Source organism: Somniosus microcephalus, chromosome 1 (assembly GCF_052327205.1).
Source record: "Somniosus microcephalus isolate GS21.2 chromosome 1, FLI_Smic_1.0, whole genome shotgun sequence".
Classification (NCBI taxonomy): domain Eukaryota; kingdom Metazoa; phylum Chordata; class Chondrichthyes; order Squaliformes; family Somniosidae; genus Somniosus; species Somniosus microcephalus.
The window spans coordinates 433,563,893-433,577,594 of NC_140987.1; the positions used below are offsets into that span (position 1 = coordinate 433,563,893).

At 50.8% G+C, this 13,702-nt stretch overlaps 1 protein-coding gene across 1 annotated transcript in view; it reads left to right on the forward strand.

The window, feature by feature from the left end:
• LOC147125296 (phosphatidylinositol 3,4,5-trisphosphate 5-phosphatase 2A-like) overlaps positions 1 to 13,702 on the forward strand; it is a 168,968-nt gene that overhangs the window by 45,863 nt on the left and 109,403 nt on the right. The gene's annotated exons all lie outside the window — the stretch shown is intronic.

Genomic DNA, 13,702 nt, shown 5'->3' on the forward strand with positions numbered 1-13,702 from the left:
CCCACGTATCCCAGGGGCGCAGGCGGTTCGCAATTGTCCCTGGGATCACGTGGGCCATGGGGAGCCAATCAAAGAAGGGAATCTCCCTTCATACACTTGTCAGATAGACCTGTCAAATATATGAATGGAGATCAATGAAAAAACATAGTAAAACAAAAATTTAATTTTTTGAAAAAAATAATTGAAGTTTTTTATGGGGCTAAAAATAAACATACCTTTTTTAAAAAAGTATTTAAAAATCATATATGACTGAAGATTATTTAAAAAAAAAACTTTTTCAACTCTTATCCTGCTTTTACCAGGCGTAAGATTTGTAAGGGTTTTCTGCGGGCGGAGGGTCTCCAGAAAGCGGAACTATCCGCCCGCAGAAGCCCTTCTCCAGGGCAGGTGGAGGATCTGTCAAGAGGATTCTTGACAGATCGGAAATGCCGGTTTTCAGCGCATGCCTGAAACTGGCATTTCCGATGTCCCTATGGGTGGGTATACAGCGTGTACCCACCCGTAGGGATCGGAATATCCGGGCCAGTGACTCTCTCACAAGGCAGTTTCCCAACTGAAGCCACCCAACCACAGAGTGGAGATTTAGAAACCTCTTTGTGATTACCAGTCGTGTTTGATTTTGGGAAACAATGGCCCAGAAATGTGATGCGCAGCGCCCGTTGTTTGGGCGCTACGGTTGCTGTTTTGGGTCAAAAATGGCGTCCGAGCCGTGCATGCACAATTCTGGTGCGGGGCACGCCGGACGCCATCTTGGTGAGGGTGGTAGCATCGGCGCAGGGAGCATGTGTCAGAAGTATGTAGAGTAGGCAGATCGTGACGTCAATCAGTGTGCAGCGTTGCCATTTTCGTCCTCAACGCTGGAAGCGAGTGTTAACCTCACACAGCTGAACATGCGTTCAGTAGCTGCAAGGGCCCCCTACCAGCAATATTTAAAGGGATCATCAGCCACTCTCAGGTCAGTTGCTGATTAATTTCTACTGGCTCTGTGTAAGTTTGTGGAAGTGTTTGGAGCTTTCTAGAGTTGTTTAAAGTTGGTGAGGTGATAGGGAGTGGTGCTGCAAGTGGAGAAGGCCTTGCTTCTGACTTCAAGGTTTCTGGTCAGATCACTGGCTCCCAGTCATGGGTGGTCTAGTCATCCCACTTGGCCTGCAGCATGACAGGGAGCTGGAGCAGAGGCAGCGAAGAAGAGGACAAGCTGCTAGCAGAGGGGGGAGGAGGAGGAAAGGAGAATGGCTCTCAGCAGGAGGCCTTACCCACCTAGGGTCTTCTGAGAGCAAATCTCTTACCCCAACCTGAGCCAGGAGCAATGTGTGAGGCGGCTGTGCTTTATGAAGGAGGTGCTCACAGAACTCTGCCAGCTCTTGCACCGAAACCTACAGCCTCACAGCAGGACAAGGACAGCACTGTCAATGGCTGTGAGGGTGACCGTGGCCCTGAATTTCCAGGCTTGAGCAGACGACATCTGTAACATCTCACAAATCGCCGTCCACTGCTGCAAAAGAGAGGTGACAGACACTCTTTATGCCAGGAGAGGGGACTTCATTGTCTTCTCTCTGACCAGAGGGAAGCAGGCAGAGCGTGCATGTGGTTTTGCCAAGATAGCGGGCTTCCCCATGGCGCAGGGCACCATCGACTGCACACACGTGGCTTTGCGGGCACCGTATCTAAATGCCAAGATGTATTGCAACCGCAAAGGTTTCCACTCGCTGAATGTGCAGTTAATGTGCGACCATGCTCAGCACATCATGATGGTGAATGCCTGGTATCCTGGCAGCTGTCGTGATGCTTTTATTCTGCGCCAGTCCGCTGTTCCCTCAGTCTTTGAGCCACCAAGACAAACCAGAGGGTGACTACTGGGTGACAGGGGCTATCCGCTGATCACCTGCCTCATGACTCCACTCCGCAATCCACCCACACGTGGGCAGCATGTGTACAATGAGAGCCATGTTGCCACATGGAATCTGATAGAGCAGACCATTGGCGTCCTTAAACAACACTTCCGCTGCCTGGACCGCTCTGGGAGGAGCCCTGCCCTACTCACCAGAGCGTGCCTCAACATTCACCACGGTCTGGTGTATGCTCCACATCCTCACCATCGCGAGGGCACAGCCCTTGCCACCAGGCATACAGCGACTAGAGGAGGAGGAGGAGGAGGAGGAGGAGGAGGATGAGGCAGAAGCGGAAGAGGAGGAAGTGGAAGGGAGGAGTTAACTCAGACAGCCCCTTTCTGCCCGAACTGTCTGTGATCGACTCATCCGACTGTGGTATGAGTGAAAGAAACCCCAATTCCCCATTCAGCAATAGTCCCACGCCTTCCCTTCCCTCTGTTACTGACTATTACAGCGTCCTCTTGGCCACTATGCTGAAATAAAAGTCACCACAAAAGAAATATTCCACTCCAACTTTATCCATCAATCCATCTGATATAACCTAACAAAGTCAACTAATCACCATTGTGCATTCCCTTAGTGCCTGCCTTGTGTGTGCCTTTGCCTGTCCCAGTGCCCCTACAAAGTGCTACCACAGTGGCTGCAGCATGGCTGTTGGAAGGCTGCTGACTTTCAGTGGGGGAGACTGCAGATGGCCTTGCAGGACGACCTCGAGCACCTCTGGGACTAGAAAGCCCATCTGCGATTGCACCACCTCGGCATGAGCGACAGCAGTCTGGGCTGGCTGGCTGACGGGCAACAGCAAGGGCACTGGTGGAGTGGCAGTGGTGGGAGGACGAATGCTGTCATCCTGAGAGAGGACAGCAGGTTCGTCCTCCATGGAGCCACTGCCACTCCCCCCGGGGCGGCACCTCAGCAATCCTAGCCATCTGTTGGAGGATAGATTGCTGGAATGCTGTGAACCTGCGAGCCCATTTCCACGCTGGTAAACCCAGCCACGATGGCAGCAGGCTGAGTTTGGGTGGCAGCACGCTGAGCTTACATGACTTCAGTCCGAGCTTCCACTGCGGCACTCCGACATTGGGTGGCTTGTGCTTGTGCTGCAATGGAAGCTGAGACGTTGGCCATCAGACACTGCATGATTGTTGGGTCTACAAGTGCGCTAATGGATCTGCCCACCCCTTCTATGCTGAAAAGGATGGGCTCCAAGCTCTGTGCAAAGCCCTGTGCAAGGTTGGTGTTGGACTCCTCCATGCTCCTTGACATTACACTAAGGCTCTCTGGCAGGCCTGCCAATGCACCAAGCATTTTGTTGTGCATACCCATCAGCCTTCTTCTGTAGGCCGCCCCAATGAAATCCTCATCTGAGTCCTCTGCAGCAGAACTCATGTGTGACCTCACCCTCTGCCCTAGCTGTAGCTCACTCGTGTCCACTGACTCACCACGTGCAGAATACGCCTCTAAGCTACACTCTAATCTCCACGCAGTGCCAGTATCTGAGCTGGTGGCTGTGACGGTCAGATCGAGTGACGGTGTTTCTACTTCTTCATCACTCTCCTCTTCTTCTTCTTCTTCTACAACCACTGGCTGGGCAGGTTGGATTTCTTGGGTATCTGAAATGAGAAAGGCACAAGGGTGGGATTGTGGTGAGGGGAGGGTGGGGAAAGCAAGAGCCGCATGCTTACACCATGTGCAGATTCTAAATCAGAAGAGATTGCAGGATGAGGGGGAAGTGGGATGTGAGAAGGAGGATAACGTACGACAATACCGGCATCTTGTCCTTTTTCAGCCCCACCACTGGCCATGGGCTCAGCCATGCTCTCCCGAGAATGCCCAGCACTGTCTCCTCCAAGTGGGTGAGGTGAGCCACTTAGGTTCTGCTGGTGCCAGTTATGTGCCACCTTTTCCTGCAAGAGAAAGAGAAGTGTGTCAGTGAGTGTGCGGCAATGTATTTGGGTGATTTGCCTGTCATGGTTGAATAGCTAACAGTGTGTGCAAGGTGTGATATGTGGGTGTGAAGCTTGCAGCAGTGGTAAGCGTGTGAGGGTGAAGTGAAGCTATGAATGTGAGGTATGAGTCATGTTTGGTAGAGATTGTTGGTAGGTGAGTGATGGGGGTGTGGTGCATTGAGCAGTGCGTGAGGCTAGTGGTGCAGATGGTGTGATATGGCATTTGAAGATGAATTCACTGACCTTGACCAATCATGTGAGGTCATTAAACTTCTTCCTGCACTGCATCCAGGTCCTCGGGCAACACTGCTGGCATTCATTACATTGGCTATCTGCTCCAGTGCACTTTTTTGTGTTGCATGGAGGGCCTCCTGGGCCCCTGTGGAAATAGGACCTCTTTTCTATTGACCTCCTGCACCAAGGCCTCCAGTGCTGCATCGAGGAACCTTAGTGCACGCTCTCTCCCCTGTTGTGCCATCGTGATTTGAACTTTTGCACTGTCTTTCTCAGCCAGTTGAATGATGATCTGCAAGCAAAATGCACCTCCCTTTTAAGAGGTGGGGACTACTTTTAAGTAGTGCAGGCTAGCTTTAATTGGTGCTAGCCTCGCACGAACTTGGGCCCCCTGCTGAGCATTTAGCCACTCAGCATCGCGTTTAGCGCTGGGCTGAACGCCACAATCATGGAAATGAGCAGGCAATATGAAGTTTGTGGGTTGATAGCGCATCACGATCCCTGTGCCCGTTTTTGGGGGCAAACCAATTTCTAGGCCAAGCTCTTATCGTTCTTTGTTCCAGTTTGGACTTCAAAGTAACAAGGGTCTATTTGGGAGTTCCACATCATGATTTCTTTAGTGAATCCCTGCTTACGGCTGTTGGAAAACCTCTGTGAATATTCAATTTCACGTGTAACCTTTTTGGCCACTGATGCAAGTTACAAGTTATGAGAATGATCAACATTTCAAGATGTTTATTATTTAGAAATTGGTGTAAAGTACTGTTGAGAAATGCAAATATTATTTTATACTATCTAATGAAATCTATTGTTTTTACACAGAAACATAGAAACATAGAAGATAGGAGCAGGAGTAGGCCATTCGGCCCCTCGAGCCTGCTCTGCCATTCAATGAGATCATGGCTGATCATCCAAATTCAGTACCCTGTCCCTGCCTTCTCCCCATATCCCTTGATCCCCTTAGCCTTAAGAAATATATCTAACTCCTTCTTGAATATATTTAATGTATTGGCCTCAACTGCCTTCTGTGGTAGAGAATTCCACAGGTTCACCACTCTCTGGGCAAAGAAATTCCTCCTCATCTCAGTCCTAAATGGCTTACCCATTATCCTTAGACTGTGACCCCTGGTTCTGGACTCCCCCACCATTGGTAACATCCTTCCTGCATCTAGTCTGTCTAGTCCTGTTAGAATTTTATAAGTTTCAATGAGATCCCCTCTCATTCTTCTAAACTCCAGTGAGTATAAGTCCAATCGACCCAATCTCTCCTCATATGTCATTCCTGCCATCCCAGGTATCAGTCTGGTGAATCTTCGCTGCACTTCCTCCATGGCAAGAACATCCTTCCTCAGATAAGGCGACCAAAACTGCACACAATACTCAAGGGGCTAAAAATTCACTTTGGGGCGCTAAGCTCGCCTGGGCGCTGGAATTACCGCTGCGCGCGGAGCCACTTGCGCCATCGGGATATTCAGTTTCAGCGCCCCAAACGGAAGCCGGCCGCTATACAAGGCTTCCCGTGCCCCGCTTGGGGCGCTGAAACTGAATATCGGCGTGCAAAGTGCCGCAGCGCCACCCGCTGCGGCACGGCACGCTGCGGTACTGCAGGCCTTCCTCCCACTGTTAAGGGGGAGGTGCCTGCAACAGCGCGATCCACGCTCGCGAGTGCCGGCAAATGAGCCCGGCACCAAGGAGAAGTGCCGGGCTCTCGGGAAACAGCCGGCAATGCCGGCGGGGGGGTGGGGGGGTGTAGGAGGCCGGGGACGGAGGTGCGGGCAGGCGGCCGCCGAAAAAGCGGCCGGCCACACCTCCACCTTAACTCGCGCCACTACCGCCACAGGTAGGCCCCTGTGTACCGGTCGCTATTTGCGGCCGGCGCGGAAGAGGCGGCCGTGACCTAATATGGCGTTCGGGGCGGTAGCGGGGCGTTGCGCACACCTATGACGTCATCGGTGGCGGCGCAGCGCTACAGGCTAACGCCGCCATTAGCGCCCCGCTAAATATCGCGGTGGTTGTGGCCAGTGGCGCTAAAGCCTCTGAGTGGCCTCTTTGGGCGCAAACTGGTGGCGCAAGCAACTGAATTTCTAGGCCAAGGTGTGGTTTCACCAAGGCCCTGTACAACTGCAGCAATACAGCCTTGTTCTTGTACTCGAATACTCTCACTATGAAGGCCAACATACCATTTGCCTTCTTAACTGGCTGCTGCACCTGTATGCTTACCTTCAGCGACTGTTGCACAAGGACACCCAGGTCTCGTTGCACTTCCCCTTTTCCCAATCTATTGCCGTTCAGATAATAATCTGTCTTCCTGTTTTTGCCACCAAAGTGGATAACCTCGCATTTATCCACATTATACTGCATCTGCCATGCATCTGCCCAATCACCCAACCTGTCCAAATCATACTGGAGATTCTCTGCATCCTCCACCCTGCACACACGCCCACCCAGCTTTGTGTCGTCTGCAAACTTGGAGATATTACATTTAGTTCCCTCGTCTAGATCATGAATATATATTGTGAATAGCTGGGGTCCTAGCACCGATCCCTGCGGTACCCCACTAGTCACTGCCTGCCACTCGGAAAAAGACCCATTTATTCCAACTCTTTGCTTCCTGTCTGCCAACCAGTTCTCTATCCAAATCAGTACCTTACCCCCAATCCCATGTGCTTTAACTTTGCACGCCAATCTCTTATGCGGGACCTTATCAACAGCCTTCTGAAAGTCCAAATACACCACAGCCACTGGATTTGCTGTTGTTTCTGTTTAATATTATTTAATAAACCTGATTCAGGGTTTCATAGAATCATAGAATGGTTACAGCACAGTAGGAGGCCCGTCGAGCCTGTGCCGGCTCTCTGCAAGAGCACCTCAGCTAGTCCCAATAACCCGCCCTTTCTCTGTAGCCCTGCAAATTTTTTTCTTTCAGGTACTTATCCAATTCCCTTTTGAAAGCATTGATTGAATCTGCCTCCACCACCCTTTGTGCCAGTGCATTCCAGATCATAACCACTCGCTGCGTAAAAAAGTTTCTCCTCATGTCATCTTTGGACCTTCTGCCAATCACCTTAAATCTGTGTCCTCTGGTTCTCGACCCCTCTGCCAATGGGAACAGTTTCTCTCAATCTACTGTCTGGACCCCTCATGATTTTGAACACCTCTCAATCTTCTCTGCTCTAAGGAGAACAACCCCAGTTTCTCCAGTCTATCCACGTAACTGAAGACCCTCATCCCTGGAACCATTCTCGTAAATCTTTTCTGCACCCTCTTGAAGGCCTTCAATTCCTTTCTAAAGTGCGGTGCCCAGAATTGTACACAATACTCCAGTTGTGGCCGAATCAGTGTTTTATAAACGTTCATCATAACTTCCTTGCTTTTGTACTCTATGGCTCAAATTTGCCAGGCCCAAGGAGGCGGGATTGGAGGCGTGTGAGGTGTTAAAATTGCAAACAATGGTGTGCGGGCCTGATCCTGCCTCCATCCCGCCTCCAAGCAATTTTCCCAGAATCGGGGTTTCAGACCCAGTTTGCAGGATAGGCCCTTAAGGCACTTAACAACCACTTAATTGCCTCTATAATGGAATTTTGAGAGCCCTTTCTGATTTTTAGACATTTCTGCCATCCTACATGCCTCCTCTGGAACACGCCAGGTAATCCTGGTGGCCTCACAAGTGGATTGCTTACTAACTGCTGCAGCTCCACCATTAAAAAGGAGTTTTCAGCAATCATCATTTGCAGGTGGCAGAACTTTGTTGTCTCTGGTCTGGGGGAACTTTTAGCAGGCCTACTCATTGTTGTGGAAGTTTGGAGCCTGACACCCATCTCCAGTGTGACCTCCTGGGAAACCCCTCTCCCCACCTTGACTGAGCGCTTCCTCAACTGAGGTATATAGCAGAAGCATGGCGACCATTTAATTCCTTTTCTCCTGGACATCAGAAGTGGACAAAGACCAGCCGCTCAGCAGCAGAACCCTGAACAAGAGCAGCACCAACAGCAGGAGCGCCAAGCTGCTGCTCACCCACCTGAAGCTGCACAGGCTAGAAGACGCCAGAGTGCGACCATATTGTTGCCTGGGATGCAAGGGACGCACTCATGTTGGCCAGATTTGCTTAGCCTGCACAATCAAACACTTTTGTCTCGTACCTTCTTACCAGTGCATCGGCAGTGGACAAGAACCTGCCGATTCCTATCACTCTGATCACCATACTGACAATTGCAAGTCGCCCTAAGCCCTCAATGTGAAAGTTCCATTTGCGAAATGACATAGGCTACAACTTCAACAGTTTGCCATCAAATCTGTTTATGATACCATGACAAGGATGGCTGGTCCAAATACAATACATCACAGCACCCAAGTGACTACCCTTGCGACTACTTGTGCATTATCTTCCTCCTATGCGGTACTTCCCCTGTGGCTTCAGCAGATGTGGAGGCCCATTGCTCACTTTCTTGCTGCTCCTGTCTCAACGCCTTTGGCGGGCGTCCTCTGGGGTTGCGAACCTGTGAGGGCTCGGCAACAATCTGCTGCTCCTGCGGCTGTGCAGGGGCTGAGATGCCCATCTCAGTTGGGTGAGAGCTCTGGTGGGGCTCTGACCAAGGGCTTTACAGTGGCATGGTCGTGTGAGTGCTTGGAGAGGAGCCCCCACTTCCTTGTTGCCTGCCACCAACATCTCTCTCATGGGTCAGCCCCACTTCAGAGCTAGCAAGTGGCTTGACAGCACCTTGCTGCACTTCAGGGGGGCCATGAGGACCTGTTTCTGCACTGGAAGTCCTACTCCAGAGGACTTCCATGAAGGCCTGGTTTCTCTGCTCAATAGCTGACCATCGCTCCTCAAGAGATGTCATTCTATTCTGAACAAGGTCCATGTTTTCAAGACCCTGGCGACTAAGCTCCTCCATAGCCGTAGCCATCCTCTCCTCTATGGTAGCCAGCTTTACCATGGAGTTAGCCATCCTTTCCGCGGTGATGCGTTCATGCGCCAATGCCTCCACAAAGGCTCTGCTCAAGTTCGTGATGGACTCCTCCATTCACTCCACACTCACAGCGACCCTGGAGACAAAACCTGCCAGAGACTCCTGCACCTGTTCCTGGAGTTCCAGCACCGCACTCCTTCTGGATGGACCCGCAGGCACAGGGTCGACATGCAGCTAAGCCGAGCTGGGAAAGTCCTGCGCCCTCCGACGAGGACTCTCCACTGCTGTCCCTGTCTCCGCCATCTGCTGATGCTCACTTGTGAGCTGTGATACACCAGGTGCCAACACTACTCTATCTCGCAAAGGTCCCACCGAGGTGTGAGTGTCTGCGCTGGTGCTGGTTGCCCTGAATTCTGCTGACGCTGCGCCCTCAGAGGTTGCAGCTTCCTCTGAGGAGTCTGGAAGCTCAGGCTGTTCCTCCTGGACAGTGGGGACGGGGGCTTTCGATGGCCCTGTGGGGGAGTAAAGGAAAGAGTTAGAGATGTGAGGTCAAGGTTACATGCACATTGAATAGTGCAGATGATCATAAGTCAATCTGTAAGAAGTCACACAACACCAGGTTATAGTCCAACAGCTTTATTTGAAATCACAAGCTTTCGGAGCGCTGCTCCTTCTTCAGGTGAAGTGGAGAAATGCATAAAGACACAGCTTATATAGTCAGAGAATCATGTCAGATGTTTACAGGTAACCTTTCCAACTGCCATTTATCACACCTCGGCAGAGAGATAATCACAGCAGTCAAAGGTGTGAATGGTGTCCAAACAGGTCAGTCAGGGAAACATTACATCAAAGAACAATGAGGTGGGGTCACAAGGGGTCAAATATTGCAGATGCTGGGGTCTGTATGAAAAACAAAAAAACAGACAAAAAACATTTTTTTTGGCTGGAAATCACAGCAGGTCCAGCCGCATCTGTGTAGAGAGAACAAGCCAATGTCGACTCGAGTCTGGATGACCCTGCATCAGGTGGGGTTACATGTAGCGTGACATGAACCCAAGATCTCGGTTGAGGCCGTCCTCATGGGTGCGGAACTTGGCTATCAGTTTCTGCTCGACGATTTTGCGTTGTCGTGTGTCTCGAAGGCCACCTTGGAGAATGCTTACCCGAAGATCGGAGGCTGAATGTCCTTGACTGCTGAAGTGTTCCCCGACTGGGAGGGAACATTCCTGCCTGGTGATTGTTGCGCGGTGTCCGTTCATCCGTTGTCGCAGTGTCTGCATGGTCTCGCCGATGTACCGTGCTCCGGGGCATCCTTTCCTGCAACGTATGAGGTAGACAACGTTGGCCGAGTCACATGAGTATGTACCATGTACCTGGTGGGTGGTGTCCTCACGTGTGATGATGGTATCTGTGTTGATGATCTGGCATGTCTTGCAGAGGTTGCTGTGGCAGGGTTGTGTGGTGTCGTGGTCGCTGTTCTCCTGAAAGCTGGGTAATTTGCTGCGAACGATGGTCTGTTTGAGGTTAGGCGGCTGTTTGAAAGCGAGTAGTGGAGGCGTGGGGATGGCCTTAGCGAGGTGTTCGTCGTCATCGATGACATGTTGAAGGCTGCGAAGAACATGGCGTAGTTTCTCCGCTCCGGGGAAGTACTGGACGACGAAGGGTACTCTGTTGGTTGTGTCCCGTGTTTGTCTTCTGAGGAGGTCTATGCGATTTTTCGCTGTGGCCCGTCGGAACCGTCGATCGACGAGTTGAGCGTCATATCCCGTTCTTACAAGGGCGTCTTTCAGTGTCTGTAGGTGTCCATCGCGTTCCTCCTCGTCTGAGCAGATCCTGTGTATTCGCAGGGCTTGTCCATAGGGGATGGCTTCTTTAACGTGGTTAGGGTGGAAGCTGGAGAAGTGAAGCATCGTGAGGTTGTCCGTGGGCTTGTGGTAGAGTGAAGTGCTGAGGTGTCCGTCTTTGATGGAGATTCGTGTGTCCAGGAATGAGACTGATTCTGAGGAGTAGTCCATGGTGAGTTTGATGGTGGGATGGAACTTGTTGATGTTATCGTGTAGTCTTTTCAGTGATTCTTCGCCGTGGGTCCATAGGAAGAAAATGTCGTCGATGTATCTGGTGTAAAGCGTTGGTTGGAGATCCTGTGCAGCGAAGAAGTCTTGCTCGAACTTGTGCATGAAGATGTTTGCGTATTGGGGTGCGATGACGACGAACACCTCGCTAAGGCCATCCCCACGCCTCCACTACTCGCTTTCAAACAGCTGCCTAACCTCAAACAGACCATCGTTCGCAGCAAATTACCCAGCTTTCAGGAGAACAGCGACCACGGCACCACACAACCCTGCCACAGCAACCCCTGCAAGACATGCCAGATCATCAACACAGATACCATCATCACATGTGAGGACACCACCCACCAGGTACATGGTACATACTCATGTGACTCGGCCAACGTTGTCTACCTCATACGTTGCAGGAAAGGATGCCCCGGAGCATGGTACATCGGCGAGACCATGCAGACACTGCGACAACGGATGAACGGACACCGCGCAACAATCACCAGGCAGGAGTGTTCCCTTCCAGTCGGGGAACACTTCAGCAGTCAAGGACATTCAGCCTCCGATCTTCGGGTAAGCATTCTCCAAGGTGGCCTTCGAGACACACGACAACGCAAAATCGTCGCGCAGAAACTGATAGCCAAGTTCCGCACCCATGAGGACGGCCTCAACCGAGATCTTGGGTTCATGTCACGCTACATGTAACCCCACCTGCTGCAGGGTCATCCAGACTCGAGTCGACATTGGCTTGTTCTCTCTACACAGATGCGGCCGGACCTGCTGTGATTTCCAGCCAAAAAAAATGTTTTTTGTCTGTTTTTTTGTTTTTCATACAGACCCCAGCATCTGCAATATTTGACCCCTTGTGACCCCACCTCATTGTTCTTTGATGTAATGTTTCCCTGACTGACCTGTTTGGACACCATTCACACCTTTGACTGCTGTGATTATCTCCCTGCCGAAGTGTGATAAATGGCAGTTGGAAAGGTTACCTGTAAACATCTGACATGATTCTCTGACTATATAAGCTGTGTCTTTATGCATTTCTCCACTTCACCTGAAGAAGGAGCAGCGCTCCGAAAGCTTGTGATTTCAAATAAAGCTGTTGGACTATAACCTGGTGTTGTGTGACTTCTTACATTTGTCCACCCCAGTCCAACTCCGGCATCTCCACACCATAAGTCAATCTGTTAGAGCATCAGAATCATTATCAATGACTCATGCAATGTCATTGAGAAAGATGCCAAACTATTCTGTCACCAGCTTGCTGTGATGCGCCCATCTGTCCATCCCCCACTTGGGAATATTCCTCGATCCCAGCAATTTCCAGGGCCACCTCCTCCCAGGCGGTGAGCTGGACTACTGATGGTGGCCCTCCTCCTATCATGGCTCTTTCCCTCTTATTGTGGGCTCTCTTTTCCTGCAATGAGGGACACAAGTGGAGTTTGAGTGAGAATGAAGGAGTGAGTGTAGAGAATGCATAGCATAGATGCTTAGAAGGAGACAAAGGGCCCTCCCTGTGTGTTGTAAGTTGTTGTTGTTGCATCACAGTGATAGAGAGTGTGAGGGCTATATGGTTGAATAGTTAAGTGAATGTGACCATAGAGAGAGAGGCAATGGGTAAGGGTGCAGGGATGTAAGTGTCAAGTGGGATGTGGAGGAAAAGGTTAGCAAAGCAGAGTGCTGGTGAGGAGAGGCGATGGGGATCAGATTGAGGGTGAAGGGAAATTCAAACTCACTTTTCCTGCACTGCAGCCAGGTTCTGCGGCTCATCGATATGGAGTTGACCTCCTCGGCCACTTGCCGCCTCACAGCTTTAGTCTGCTGGGGAGGCTTTTTTCTCCCTGAGAACGGAAGAGCACCTCCTTATTAGATCTTGCTCCCTCCACCAGAGCTTGGAGGGAGGGCTCATCGAAGCATGGAGCACACTTTTGCCTGCTGGTGGACATGGTCGATCAATGAATTCCTTACTACAATTACCATAAAGTTTAAAGCTTTCAGAAGAAGCAAGGCTGCTTGCAGGCCTTAAATCTAGCAGCATTGATGATGTCATCGGAGGTGACTTTCTGTATGAAAAGACTCAATGGGCCAGGGGTTCCCACACGCTGGAAATCAATTGCCCAATTAGGGGAAAATCCCACTTTTTCAACACTTCACTTTGGAGTCGGGGTCCTGACACGAATGCCACCTGACACGCCCCAGCCCGCCCACACTGGCAAAATCCAGCCCTTTGCCTCTGTTTGTGAACCCCGGGATCCCGTATGATTTTTTAAATTATTTTTTTAACTTGTCCTGCCACCTTCAACGATTTGTGTACACATATCCCCAGGTCTCTCTGTTCCTGCAACCCCTTCAGAATTGTATCCTTAGTTTCGAGGTGTAAGGGACCAGTGGGGAGCAGTGCGTGCAGGGAGCACAGAGGCTGCACAGCCCATGGTTTTCCGTCCACTCAGTTTAATTGACTGTGTGACTGCAACTTTCTGCAATCAACCCTCTACAAGTGCTGCCCCCTGCTGAGAGCACCGCATTGACCCTATACTGTCAACATTTAAGATATCAAGGCCTTATTTTGGTCATCTGTATTATTTAAAGCATACATATTGATGGCAAATGGACACACTACCTCTTTCTTTCTTTCTTTCTTTCTTTCTCCACATCGTGAG